Source organism: Suricata suricatta, chromosome 5, assembly GCF_006229205.1.
Source record: "Suricata suricatta isolate VVHF042 chromosome 5, meerkat_22Aug2017_6uvM2_HiC, whole genome shotgun sequence".
Taxonomy (NCBI): domain Eukaryota; kingdom Metazoa; phylum Chordata; class Mammalia; order Carnivora; family Herpestidae; genus Suricata; species Suricata suricatta.
In genome coordinates, this window is record NC_043704.1 from 139442110 (window position 1) to 139456083 (window position 13974).

A 13974-nucleotide genomic window follows, 5' to 3' on the forward strand; every position below is an offset into this window, starting at 1 on the left:
CGAGCCAGAGGTATGGCAACCATAGGGCACAAAGTCCAGGCTGGTCGGGGTTGACACAAGATCTACTAGGTTAGTTCCCCAGTCTTTGCTCACACCCCAGTTGTCTTCAGCAGATTTTGCTGGTAGAACCTTGAGGAAGAGAGGGAAACTCACTGTTTTCTCCAGGGAATGGAGTGTCCTTTGAATTTGACCACTTAGAAGCAAAATCTCAGCACAAGGGGTGAGTTTGATTTCCAAGTCAGTCATTGCCAACCCTGGCTATTCATCATGGTCATGGGGTTACTTTCACAAACACTGATGCCTGGACCCAAACTACCACAGATAGTTATGTGTAGCTGAGGATTGGGGCTCAGCCATGTGCATTAAAAAAAAGTCTCCCCAGGGAATGCTGATGAATATCCAGGGTTGGAAGCCATTATTTTAGATGTAACACTATGAGGTACATGTACTTTTTGGTTCCTTTCTGTCTTAGGAATCTATGATTTGGGTGAATAATCAAGTACTATGTCAAAGATTCTCTGACTTGGCAGACTATAATACAGCTATATATTTAAGCTACTCTCCTCCTAAAAGTTAAAAGAAATAGACCTGCTGGCTGACATTGACCTTATGGATTCTGAATGGCCACAATTTGCAAAACCTATTGCCTCCCATCTCAAAGTCAAGAAGTATTTTAAATGTTTTATTTATTTTTTTGGTACAGAGAGAGACAGAGCATGAGAGGAGGAGGGGCAGAGAGAGGGAGACACAGAATCCAAAGCAGGCTCCAGGCTCTAAGCTGTCAACACAGAGCCCGACGTGGGGCGCAAACCCATGAACCATGAGATCATGACCTGAGCCAATGTTGGAGGCTTAACCAACTGAGCCACCCAGGTGCCCTAAGGAGTATTTTAAATTAAATTAGGAACAACTTCTCCAATCTCTTCAAGTAGCTTCAAATTGGAAACTTATCACTGAGGACAAATGGAAAGGATGTTCACGTAAAGGAAATTGACATATTAATAATGAGAGAAGGAGAAATCACTACTTTCTTAAAATAATGAACTCCATAGTTTGCCCAAATATTTCCTGGAATGTTTATCACTTCCTCCGGTGTTCCCTTCCATTTTCAGATACTATGTTTGAATTGCCTGGGAAATGTCAGATTACATCAATAGTCCACTCACTAACACAAAGTTACATGGAAATATTTTGATCCTCCACAGACAACCTTAATGCCTTCCGCCACTACCTTTTCAATGTAAAGCATCACCCAAGGAGAAGTTTTTGTTTTGAAATAGATGTGATCATTCTTAGAAATAGGAGAAGGTGTTTGTTTCAGAAATTAATTGACTCTATGGCCAGACTCAAAGCAGACAGCCAGTGACACTCTTGGGAGCATCTTCTATAGACCACTCTTACCCAATCAATGGAACTTTAGTGCCTCAATATCTATTGACTTAAGGTAGCTTTATAGGAGGGGAAAGATGTATTTGCTACTTCAAAATAAAGCTCCATGGATCTGAAACTCCACAGAAAATATTTATTCCTTTGGATTAATTTGTTGCTAAATGTTAGACAGTTAACTCATTCACAGCCATTTATACCATAGGGTGGGCTGGTTCATTAGCCACTTTCTGCTGTGACTGACAGCTGGTATTTTCATTTGAATCAGGGAGAATAAGAAGGATAGTGTCATTTCCAGGATATGGCAAATTGATGTGAAGACCACTGGCCCCTCGAGGAAACAGCAGGAATTCCTCTGTTGGAATTAAAGATGTCTGTCTGAGCAGTAAAGTAGGGAAGCCTGGGGTCAAGGAAACTGTTCCGCCAACAACTCAAAGAAATGATCTGGGACACAAATGCATACACTTAGCTTCTAACTTTCTCCTTCTCCTCCTCCTCCTCCTCCTCCTCCTCCTCCTCCTCCTCCTCCTCCTTCTTCTTCTATTTTATTTACTTAGAGAGAGAGTGGGGGCAGGGAAGAGGGCAGAAAGAGAAGAAAGATAATCCCAAGCAGGCTCCATGCTGTCAGCACAGAGCCTGACATGGGGCTCCATGAACTGTGAGATCACGACCTGAGCAGAAACCAAGAGGAGGACATTTCATCGCCTGAGCCACTCAGGTGCCCTGCCTCTAACTTTCTCTATCCCACCTAGCCACCAAGTAGAAAAAGAAAATTTGTGAAATCCTGGAAACCACATCTGGATTTGGGGGATTCTCTGGGTGATTTCTGAAGGTCTTTTTGCCCCTGTGATTGATGTTCCTTTTAACTAGTTCTCAACAGTATAATAGTAGTGGAATAGGTGAAGCAATAGGTAAAGTGGTTTGTCATCCCCTGACCCCTACCTTGGGATAGTCCTAGGAAGTGTCATGGGTTTGGAGAAAAAACTTTTCTGACTGGGGGCTTCCTGAAGTTCTGAGCACCTAGCTGTCAGCTGGGAGAATCTGGGAGCCTGGAAGGAGATGAAGGACAAGTTCAGAAAAGAGAAGTGGGAACGTCACCTGCAGAATTTTCCTTCACTATGGTGCTAGCAGATTCCCTGTTGCCCAAGCTGACCCCTCGGGGGACATCTTAGACGTTCTCTGCCTAGTCAGTTAGCAAGCACGGCTCAGGCCCCTGGATAGTTTATCACTGGCTTCTTTCCTCCCCAGCCCACGACACTTCTCTCAGACCTTCACTACCTCTCACCTGGGCTGTGGTCGCTCCCTTTTCCCGGTCACCAGTCTCAGTCCCCATAAATCCACACCCCTCAGGACAGCCAGAAAGACGTTCCAAAAGGGTAACTTTTCTTCCCTAAAACCATTGAGAGATGTTCTCCTCACCCCAAGACGGCTTCCCTAGTTGAGGGACCTTTGCCACTGGCAGCTCGGAGGACGCTTTTAGAAACTCATGGTGACAGCATTACCTGACACCGAAGCCCGCAGCACCAAGCGCGTTCCCTTCCCAGCTTCCTCTCCATCTTTCTAAGTGAAAAGTTTGCCATATGTGCTTGATGGTTTTCACACTCCTCGAAAACCTACTGATTTCCCTTTTTAGCCAAGAGACGGTAGGCTCAGAGCCTTCGCAGGCAAACATATCTAGCAAGGGCTTAGGAAAGTAATTTGTTTTTACTTTACTTGTTTCAGCATTATGTTTACAGCAAGAGACATGCGTTATTATTTACAAGAGTAATAGAGTTTTCTTAGATGGCAGGTTTAGTGAAGTTAAAAAAGGGGGACATTGAGGGAAATATTAAGAGGTTAAGGAAGAGATACTGCATTACTTAGATCAGGCAAAATTTGTACAGGTGATACTGTCTCGAGTTTGGAAAACACGGGCCCCCGGGACATGATCCCTGCTGCTTAGTGTGCTGCTCAAGGCCTCCGCTGCCTGTTCCCACCCCACTTTCCAGTTGCCTTGAGTACCAGGGTGTCCCGACCTCGCCGTCATCCTGTGGGATGCCTGGAGTCCTGCCCTCCTGTCAGTCCCTGGGCCCTGGCTGGCATGAGTGTGCCGGCCACCTTTCCCTACCTGGCAATGACTTCCACCGTCTTTGAGTCTCAGCTCAGTTTTCTGCCCCTTTCAAATACTTCTCCTGTCCTGCTCTCTGCTCACTCCTTCCACTGGGATGGCTGGCCTTTCTGGATTCATTTATTCATCATCTATTGTAGGGCAGACCCTCTACCCCTGCCCCCCTCCCAGGAGACATGCAGTCCAGGGGGGCTAAGGCCCCCACCTAAAGGGAGGAGGTGATTGCAGTGTAGTGCAGTAATTACAATGTCTGCAGCAGCTAATATTCAGAGTGCTTTTTATGGGCCAGACATTCCACTTATATATAGTATCATAAGTATCGTTCACCATAATAGTATGACAAAGGAAGTACTATTAATATCACCATTTTATAGACGAGAAAGCTGAAGCTTTAAGAGATTAAATAACTTTCTCAAGACCAGAGAACCACAGACAGTAACTGGCCATGCCGGGCCGGCGGGGGGGGGGGGGGGGGGGGGGGGGGGGGGGAGTGGAGAGGGACACATTTTGGATCTGTGCTTTTATTCGAGACACATATAAATGTAAATGCACCTGGTGTCACCGTGTCTAACATTTGGACACAGAGGGGCGTGAAGGTGATTAGAGACCTTGCCTAAAGCAGGACCAAGAGTGCCCAAAACTCCTCTTTCTTCTGCCTGGTCCCTGGGAGGAAGGCCCCACTGTACTTGCGGGGGACCTAACAGAGCAGGGCACAGAGTAGTGTCCAAGGGGACATCTTAGGGGTCCTGAAGTTAGAAGATTACATTTCCCTCAGATCTTTAAATGACTCTGTTATCTCTCCTGCAGTCCAAAAGCTCCAGGCTTTAAAATAGCAGTGTGTTTTTATGACATTTATTTCACTTCTGCTCACATCTACCCTGTGAGGTACACTCTCTTAGCCCAATTTTACAGTTAAGCAAACTGAGGCTTGGGCAACTTGAGTACTTTGTCCCAGGTCACAGAACAGCTTAGTGCTAAGAGCTGGGGTATGAATCTGAACTGATGGTTACATAGTAACCATCTATAGTGAATACGTCAGAATTTTGTTGTTTTGGGTTCACGGTACCTCTGAAAATGACAGGCTAGTTGCTGGGGGTCAAGGAACATTTGGGGAAAGAGCAGGATCACTAAACACAAATCTTAGGCTCATTACTTCCATGAACCACAATTTGGAAAAACGTGGGCTCCTTGTGGAATGGTCGTGTCTAAACTGCGGGAACTATCCGTATTGCCCACAGGAGCCAGAGGGGATTACTCCCAGGCATAGCCCTCAGCTGCATGATCCATCAGGCCGGGGTCTAAGGTCAGCTCCTTACAGGTTTCTCTTCTGCTTCTCAATTCACATCACCAAGCCCAATCCAGACAGCTGGGTTCCTTGCAGCGTCTAAAGGACGTGCCACTGTCTTCAGACAGTGATGCAGAAACTGAGCATCAACCACGGGCAAAAAGGCCGCTGGGACAGAATGTTGCCCGCACATGGTGCTTGGTAGGGCGCATAGCCTTGCCCTCCAGTTCCCCCGCTCACAGCCTCACTCTAAAGAAGAGCTTGCGTTTTTATTAGGTTGAGGGAACAAGTGATCTTCTTTGAACTTGACCCTAGCCAGTGTTGTGTGCCACCACATGCCCATGTGTTAGCCACACCGGACTCCTCCCCACACGTCAGGAAGTTCATAACTCTCATCTGCTCGTAACCTTCGCATTTCTTGGCTTAGAATGACCTACTCTATCTTTTTCACATGTGAAATCCTACCCATTTTTGATACTCAAGCCAAATACTCAGTCTCTGAGGAAATCCTCACCATGTCCGCCTCTACTCTTCTCTGAAATCCTAGAATTCCTTGGTTCTGATACCACATAACACAGAAGTTACAAGCACCTGCTTTAAAGTCATACAGATCTAGGCTGTCAACCCAGTTCTTCTGACTACTAATAACAACATTGGGCAAGTTGTTGATTGCTCTGCATATGTCTATTCGTTTTAAAATGGGAGTGGTGGCACCAGCTTCCTCGGGAGACTGGCTTGAAGCTAAATACGGGATTATAACGTGGTTCCGCAATGGAGGCACAATACCATAGCAGTTAGTGTTCTTTCTCTTGCTACAGAGAAGGGTTCCCACTCTGTTCGTTTAGAGCAGGGACTAGGATATAACCGTACACTGACTGCAGTCTTTGTTTCCCCTGTGGGTTCAGTCTCTGGGCCAGCCAACGGGAGAGAGCGGGGGAGGGGACGTGGGGCCTGAAAGCAGCACAGGTTTTTATTTGCCTTCGTCCACCTGCAGGAGAGGCCGCTGCGGACACCCCCAAGCACACACTCCTCCACCTTGCGGTCGGCTAAGCCAGAACATCCCGGGGCGGGGGATCAGGACGATGGATCCCACCTCAAGGCCTCCGATCCTGTGAAGATCTGAGGTGCCTGGCTCTTGCCCCGGCTTCCTGCCAGAAAGGTTGCCACTGGCTTTTTCCGGGGAATAGTCATCAAGACGCCTCACCGCATGCTCTCAAAACCAGCATCCTGGCCTCTCCCTTTCATGGGCCTTGATTTTGATTCCCATGACCCAGGTGGATCACTGGGAAGCATTCTAGTGGAAAAAAACTACTGCCTCTCTCTGTGCGTAGAAACAAGTAATTCGGGGTGCCTGGGTGGCTCAGTCGGTTAAGTGTCCGACTTTGGCTCAGGTAATGATCTCATGGTTTTGGGTTCAAGCCCTGTGGTGGGCTCTGTGCTGACAGTTCAGAGCCTGGAGCCTGCTTCAGATTCTGTGTCTCCCTCTCTCTCTGCCCCTCACCTGCTCGTGCTTTGTCTCTCTCTATCAAAAAAAAAATTATGTGCTTGGTACTCTTGGTATTTATTTGTGCTTGGTACCCTTTTGAACACTTTGCAGACATTAACACATTAACACGTTTAATTCTCATGATGATCATAGGGAGTAATCTCTAATATTATCCCCATGTTATGGATGAGGAAGCTGAGGCACCAAGAGAGTCACTTACCTAGGTTCCATAACTAGTAAGTGGCAGAAGTAGGATCCAAACCAAAGCCCAATATTGTCATCTCTAAGCCACACCTTATTAATGGGCAGACAGATGGAAAGGCTGTTATACAAGTCAGTTATACATTATATGCATATTACATTATATGCATCTAAAGAATAATTTAGGGGCACCTGGCTGGCTCAGTCAGTTGAGCATCCAACTTTGGCTCAGGTCATGATCTCACAGTTTGTGGGTTCGAGCCCCGCGTCGGGCTCTGGGCTGGCAGCTCAGACCCTGGAGCCTGCTTCTGATTTTGTGTGTTCCTCTCTCTGTCTCTCAAAAATAAATAAATGTTAAAAAAATAAAGTAAAAAAAAAGAATGATTTAAACTCTTTGAGACTCAGCCGCAATAACACATCCCCTTGGAAACTTCTCCATCATCTCTTCCAAATTGAAGGAGGTGCCTCCTTTCTTCTGTCTTTCCTTATTACTCTGGATCCACCTTAATCCTGACCTTCCAGGAGACTGTGGGCTCTGGGGAACAGGCAACTTGCTTCACTTACCTTTGCCACCCTGGTATCTGGCGCATGTCTGACACAGCAGTATTTGGTCAGTGAATGAATAAGTGACTGAGGATATGTCTATCTACTGAGTCTGTGGGGATCAATCGATAATATTCTACTTCTGGAAAGCGGGGCCTGGACTCCATAGTTTTAATATTCCCCCCAAATGCTTTGTAGCCAGCTCATTACCAAGGCTACTCACATGCTAGCCGAATGAGTGAATGAATGACCAACTCTTTCCTAGAACCCCCAACAAAGCCGGCCCCTACCACTGCTCTCAGCCTCTCTCGCCCGATGCTTTAGCGCCCACAGGCTTAATCTTTGTAGCTTCTTCATGTTTGAAAATGAAGCTGACACTCTCCTATCTTAGAAACACTCTCCATTCCAACTGCTATATTTAAAGGGGGCAAGTGCAATTGTGGTTACAGATCTATGCAAGGAGCAGCGACAATTTATCATCTGTTGGTGCCGTGGAATATAGCCAACATTTGTGGCTCATTTCTCCCTTTCTCTCCCCATCAGGTTTTCTTAGTTTCTGAGCTAGATTATGTCCTGCCATGTGTGAGAAAAACGGCACTAAATCTGGTGGGGACTCTGTGTCCAGAAAGACTGGGAAAAGTTAGCCCCTTCCCCTTCCCCCCGTCTTTCTTTCTGTTTATTACAAAACAATAAATGTGGGGCACCTGGGCGGTCAATTAAGCATCTGATTTTGGCTCAGGTCATGATCTTCCAGTCGTGGTTTCGAGCACCACCTTGGGCTCTGTGCTGACAGCTCAGAGCCTGGAGCCAGCTTTAGATTCTGTGTCTTCCTCTCTCTCTGTTCCTCACCCATTCATGCTCTGTCTCTATCTCAAAAATAAATAAACATTAAAAATTAAAAAAACAAACAATGAGTGTGTGCATGTCCTAACAAGGGTTAACTACCCTCAACATATCATGTCCATTGTTTTCAAGGCACTGATGTAAGATGAAAAAATAATGATTTTTTTTTTAATGTAGTTCTTCTTTTCCCCTTTTTCCTGGTCTCTGTATTAAGGAGAAGATGCCTAGAAAGACCTTCCCCTACATCCTCCATGCTGAAGTGTAGTGGTAGGGAGACCACAGGCAAAGGGGACCGTGGAGTCCTTTTTGAGTGGTGACATCAAACTCTGCTAGGCTATAATGTCCAGCCTCCAAGGTGGCCCATGTTAGTCCCTGTCCCCTGGAAGATACACATTGGTCCAGTGCCCTCGACATTCTCCTAGGGTTGGGCTCTGTGACCAGTTGCATTTTATGAGGAAAGTAATGACATGTCACTTCTGAGATTAGGTTACACACCTCCTGGGACATGTAGCTGGGTATCGTTCTCTCTCGGTCCTTCTCTCTGGGGGTGCCAGCTGCCACATTGTAAGCAGCCCTGTGTGCGGGCCCACATGGCAAGGAACTGACGCTTCTTGATGTCATCCACGGGGATCTTTTATTCCAACAAATCGCTAGGATGACTGTGGTCCCAGGCAACATCTTGACTGCGACCTTGGGACAGACCTCAACCAGAACCGCTCATCTGAGAAGCTCCCTGCTTCCCGACACTCCGAAGCTGAGTGAGATCATCGGTGTTTGTTATTTTAAACTGCTAAGGTTTGGGGTAATTAGTTGGGCAGAAGTTAGTCATTAGTAAAGCTTTACAGTTAGATCAGGGAATTGAAATCAAACCGCCCGAGGCTAGCTTTGCCACTTTCTGGCTGTGTGACCTCTGTGGGTTCCTTACTCTTCTGAGACCCCAGTTTCTCACCTCAAAATATCTGCTTCATTTCACAATTCCTATCTCACAGAGATAGGATTAAATGGCAAAAAATTCTTACTTAATTTAAAGAAACATCTAATATAAATCTGATTTTAAAAAACCACACCTTTTATCTACATTTGGTGTACAATTAGTCAGTAATGAAAGAGGTGGGAGAAAACATATCTACCAGTGAGAATCCAGTGAGCAGTAGGGTTAAGGTGGAAGAGAGGGGGGGTAAAAGTGTTGGCTGGAGGATGGTCCAGGAGGGGCCCATGGTCCGTCTCATCTGCATATTTTATTAAGTTTTATTTTAATTCCAGTACAGTCGCCATACAGTGTTTTATTAGTTTCAGGTGTGCAATATAGTAATTCAACGATTCTTCTCTACATTACTCAGTGCTCACATGCTAAGTGTACCTCTAATCCCCATCACCTATTTCACCCATCCCCCACCCACCTCCCGACCGGTGACCATCAGTTTGTTCTCTACAGTTAAGAGTCTGTTTCTTGGCTTGTCCCCACCCCCTTTTCTTTACTCACTTGTTTTGTTTCTTAAAGTTCACATGTGAGTGAGATCATATGGATTTGTCTTATTCCACTAAACATCTTACTCTCTAGCTCCACCCAGGTCCTTGCAAATTTGCATATTAATATAAATCCCCGCAGAGAGACTTTTGGCTTGCCAAGGACCTGGAAATGTTTTGCAAGATGGTTTATCCCTTGGTGGGATGGCCCGCACAGGTAGGCTGGAACAGCATCTTCTCTCCTTTGAAGATGTTATATTATAAAATTTTAAAACTTCCTATTTTCCGCTACCTCAACAGATCCACAAGCGAACAGGCAGGGAGCATTTTACCCACGTGACCAGGCGCACCAGTGTGATACGGCTAGTCCCTGTCACAAGCTCGCCCTTTTGCCTTCTCCTGATTGTGGCCAGTGAACACACCAGGAAATCCCTCACACCTTTTGCTTGTGCTCTGCACCCTGACCTCCAGTAAAGACACTTGCCCGGAGGTCCTCACTGTTTCTCCACCTGCTTGGTGGAGCCTGTTCCTTGGACCCTCTTCCTGTGTGGCCCCTGCAGGGTCTGTCATGCCTCTCTCTTCTAGGACTCGTGAGTATAACGGATCTCTTTCCCTTTCATACACCTCTCTGGTGTTTTATGTCTGCACCCGACTGATCATCAAAAACCCTATTTTAAGTAACAGTCATTATTTACAAGAAGATGGTGTATCCTCAGGGAAATTCCTGTTAGAGAGGAAGGAATGGTTTCCCATTTCACAGGTAGAAATACTGACACTCAGAGCCTTTTACCCTATTCCTGCAGGTCCCTGGCTAAGACGTGCTGGGGATCAGAAGCATGCCTTCTCTCTACCTCTGAACCTCCCAACTCATCTCCGAGCGGCAGCTGAGACACATCCAAACCCTTATTGTTGCTAAACTTGAAGGAGGGAGACAATGGAGCTGAGCACAGCAGTTTAAACCCAGTACTTGGTAAGTAAAATGCAAACCAAACGCGTTGTCTGTAAAGGGGACTCGGCCCAGGCTTCTGCTCCTTGCTCTCCACCAGCAAGACGGTATATGCAGAGCTCTAGCCGCGACCAGCACCCTGAATTTAACTGACCCCCAGGCGGTCCAGATGCGGTCTTTGGTCCACTCGAGGCCAGCTCCATCATTCCGGGCTCGGCTACTGACCTCCTGCGGCCTCTGCGCCTCTGGGGTCACTGCGGACCTCCTCCATCGCTCTGCGATGCTGGACGCATCCCGGTTCCGCAGCACTGGGGACGTTGCTGACTCTCTGCTGTTGGACGCGGTTGGCTGGGAAGCATGGCTTCCCTATGCAGACAGTGCGGTAGCCCCCACTTTTCTCGAAAGTTCGCGTTATGCCACTTCTCTTTTAGAAAAGACCAACGTTAGTACCTGTTTTTGCCAACCAAAGGAAATCTGGAAAGGATTGTTTGCTTTTGTGAGAAAAAGGCAGAAATTGTAAGCAGTATTCAGCATTTGTTTGGCAGTGAGCCGTGATGGACGCGGTCTGCGCCCCAAAGGGCGGCAGTGGCCCCGCCAATTCCTTCCCCGGAGGAACTGCACTCAGCACCTCAGCGTCAAGCCACCATGGCTTTGAACTAATGTGTGTCTCTGAGCATCTGTGCTTTTTCTCCATGTATCTTGTGCATTCATTAGCAAGATGTGTCTTCAGGTATCAGAAGAGCCTAAAAGAGGTTATTTTGAGGGGGAGGAGTCTGGGAATGCTCACAAACTGTTCCATATAAATTAATGGTAATTGTTTCACTATGCACCATTTTGGCTCCCGAAAGGGCTCATAGGTCCGTTCTACTTTGGGAGAGCAGGAGAGAGCTGGACTGGGCAGGGCTTCCCAGCTGGCACTCCCCCTCTGCCGGGGAATGTTCCCTCATGATTGCAGCCCTAATGGGACTTGAGGGTCTCCAACATTAGCAGGTTTTGCAGAATGATTGTAGTGAGCTGCTGGGTGTATAGAAGCTTCTTGGGCTATTTTCTCAGGTTTCCTGAATTGGGATTCCAGATAAGAGAAACTATGAGAGGGCAATAGCTTGTGTAGATGATGGAAATGATTTTTTCAGTTCTCTTAGGATCCCTGTTTGGGTCTGGAAACTAAAGTGACAAAGATCGATTAGCAAAAAGGCATATCCATTTCCTTGAGTTTTACGTGCACATGAGAAACTTCACGAGAGAGTGAAGACCCAAAGCAACCAGCTTTTATACTTTTTAGGCGAGCAGAAAAGGAATTTGTGAAGGATCGGCTAGACAGAGATGTTTGGACGAGGGCTAGTAAATGGTGAGGAAGTAACCAGAAAGATAAGAGTGATTTTAACGAGGTTTTTATAGACTTCTCAGCTCTCAGTTCTCCATCTCTGGGGATAAGAGTGTCTCCCTTTCTCCACCTTCAGGTGGGGTGCCCTTCACATGGGGGGTTTATCTCGGGCTTTAAGAGATAAAGGGTGAAGCATTGGGGGTCCCAGTGACCTTTTTGCTACTGCCATTTTTTAAAGAGGAAAATCCTTCAGCTTCATGCTTTTTATGCCGAGGTGCCATATTTGGGGTAGCATGCCCTGAACCCCATTATATACAACAGCATGTTCAGAATCGAGGCCAGCTCAGTTCAGTTTTCCTTTTGCTGGACTGAGGCACACTCTGCTTCTTCCAAAGGGCACAGTCATGGAGTGCAAGACTATGTAGTGAGGTTGGTCCGGCCACCAGGGTGGTGCTTACCAAAGTGTGTTCCTGTTGTCCTGAGTGTTTCCTTCATGGTCTGAACTCTTCTTTCTGCGGGGCTTGACCCAGGTGGAACCTTCTCAGAGAGATCTCTCCTAGCCCACAGTTTCTAAAAATGTAACAATTCACCCAATACTTCCTCTACCCTTCCTTGCTTTCTTTTTCCCCTTGGGACTTAGCCACCCTCTAGCAAACTAAGTGTTTACTGACTTTGTTTACACTAGGCTGTGCGGCAATAAATTCCATTTGTCTTATTTACTCTGTGTCCTAAGAGCCTACGATACAGGCTGGCACCTCATGTGCGCTCCATAAATATTTATGACATTAGTTAATATTGGCAAAATTAAAAGAAGAGACTCACACCCTGCTTTGCAATAATGCAATATCGCTAGTATGTTATAGCCTTTTAATATTGGCAAAATCTTCCCTAGGCCTTGCCCCAGTCCGATCCTCACATTAGGCTGACGGAGCCAGCACTATGATCCTCATTTTGTGAAAGGTCAAGCTCAGAATGATAAAGCAATTTCCATAAATTCACACAGCTGACAAGTGCCATCACCCTGACTTGAACCAGGCATCCCACTACCCTGTGCTTTGATTCGCTAGTGCTGTCTTCTTACTGATGTGGCAACTGGTTTAGGGGCGACTTAGAGATGAATTCTGAAAGCCAAAGGCTTTGATGTTCTGCTAAAGCCCAAACCTGATTCTTTTTCCCCTTGTTTTGGAAGGACAATACATTCATCCCACACCAGCTGCTGTGCTAGGATCAAGGATCAGAAACATGTAAGAGGCAAATTCTTGTTAAGCAATTTCACATTTTGGAAAACATCCAGGCCAAAGCTGGGGTAGCTTCAGGCTACATGGTGGCTTGGAGGTTCCCTCCTCCTGTCCCTCATTAGGTTTACGTCTTTCTCAGCACAAAATTGTGGAGGGGAGTGAGGCAAAGGACCACCAGGTCGGGCTCCAGGTGACACGTCCAGGCCTGTTTTAAAAAAAAACATCAAGTGGAGGCTGAATGCACGCAGGGACCTCCAGGACGAGTTTTGTCAGTTGGTCGGTAAGGTGCATTGGCCCCAGACAGACATGGGTTCTGATCTCAGCCTTGTCATTTGCCATCTGTGTGACCTTTGGCAAGTGAACTAACCTCTCTGAGCCTAGATTCCTTACATGATAATATGGCTCTGATCCTTGTGCCAGCCTGCCTGACCTGGTCCTCTCCTAACCAGTCATGTGACCTCAGGCACATGAACTTTGAAGTGGGGTTCGTGAGCAAACAGCTAATAATTATTGAGACATCTTTGGTACAAAAAGGTGACTTTATTAAAACACAGGGTGGTACAAAAAGGTGACTTTATTAAAACACAGGGGCAGGACCCACGGGCAGGAGGAGCTGCACTGGGATTGTGAGGAGTGACTGATTATATACTTTTAAGTTTGTGCAGGGAGGCAAGGTATAGATAATGTAGATGTCCAAGGAATTTCTGGATGCCGAAAGCAGAGTCTCACAGGACCTTGAAGATTTAGCTATTGTCAAGATAAGGTTGCTTTTAGTTTTTAAGGAAATGTAAACATTAAGGCATTAAGGCGGCCATAAACTTCTTGGTGAGTGTTACACAACACAGGTCTCTGGCATCTATCAGTGGGCTGCAGGCTCTAAGGGAATTTAATTTAAACTACATTTTTCTTGCCTTTGTTTCCCTCGTGATAATCAATCTTTTATGCCTTGCTTTCCTCCTCTATAAATAGAGATGATATTAGCACCCAGATCATTATGGTGATGGGAGAATGATAGGAGTTAATATGTGGAAAGCACTCAGAAAAATGAATAATCATTACGAGTAGTACATTACCAAACTCAGTTGTGTGTCTTCTTGTGCCGACCTCCCCCAGAGCAGATTCTCTGAGAAGCATTTGTCCGGGAGGTG

At 46.4% G+C, this 13974-nt stretch overlaps 1 long non-coding RNA gene across 1 annotated transcript in view; it reads left to right on the forward strand.

Annotated features, from left to right (window-relative positions):
• LOC115292343 overlaps nt 1-13974 on the forward strand; it is a 58088-nt gene that overhangs the window by 29920 nt on the left and 14194 nt on the right. Inside the window, exon 2 of the long non-coding RNA XR_003908943.1 lies at nt 10122-10288. This is a non-coding gene — a long non-coding RNA (uncharacterized LOC115292343). The remainder of the gene's footprint in view (nt 1-10121; nt 10289-13974) is intronic.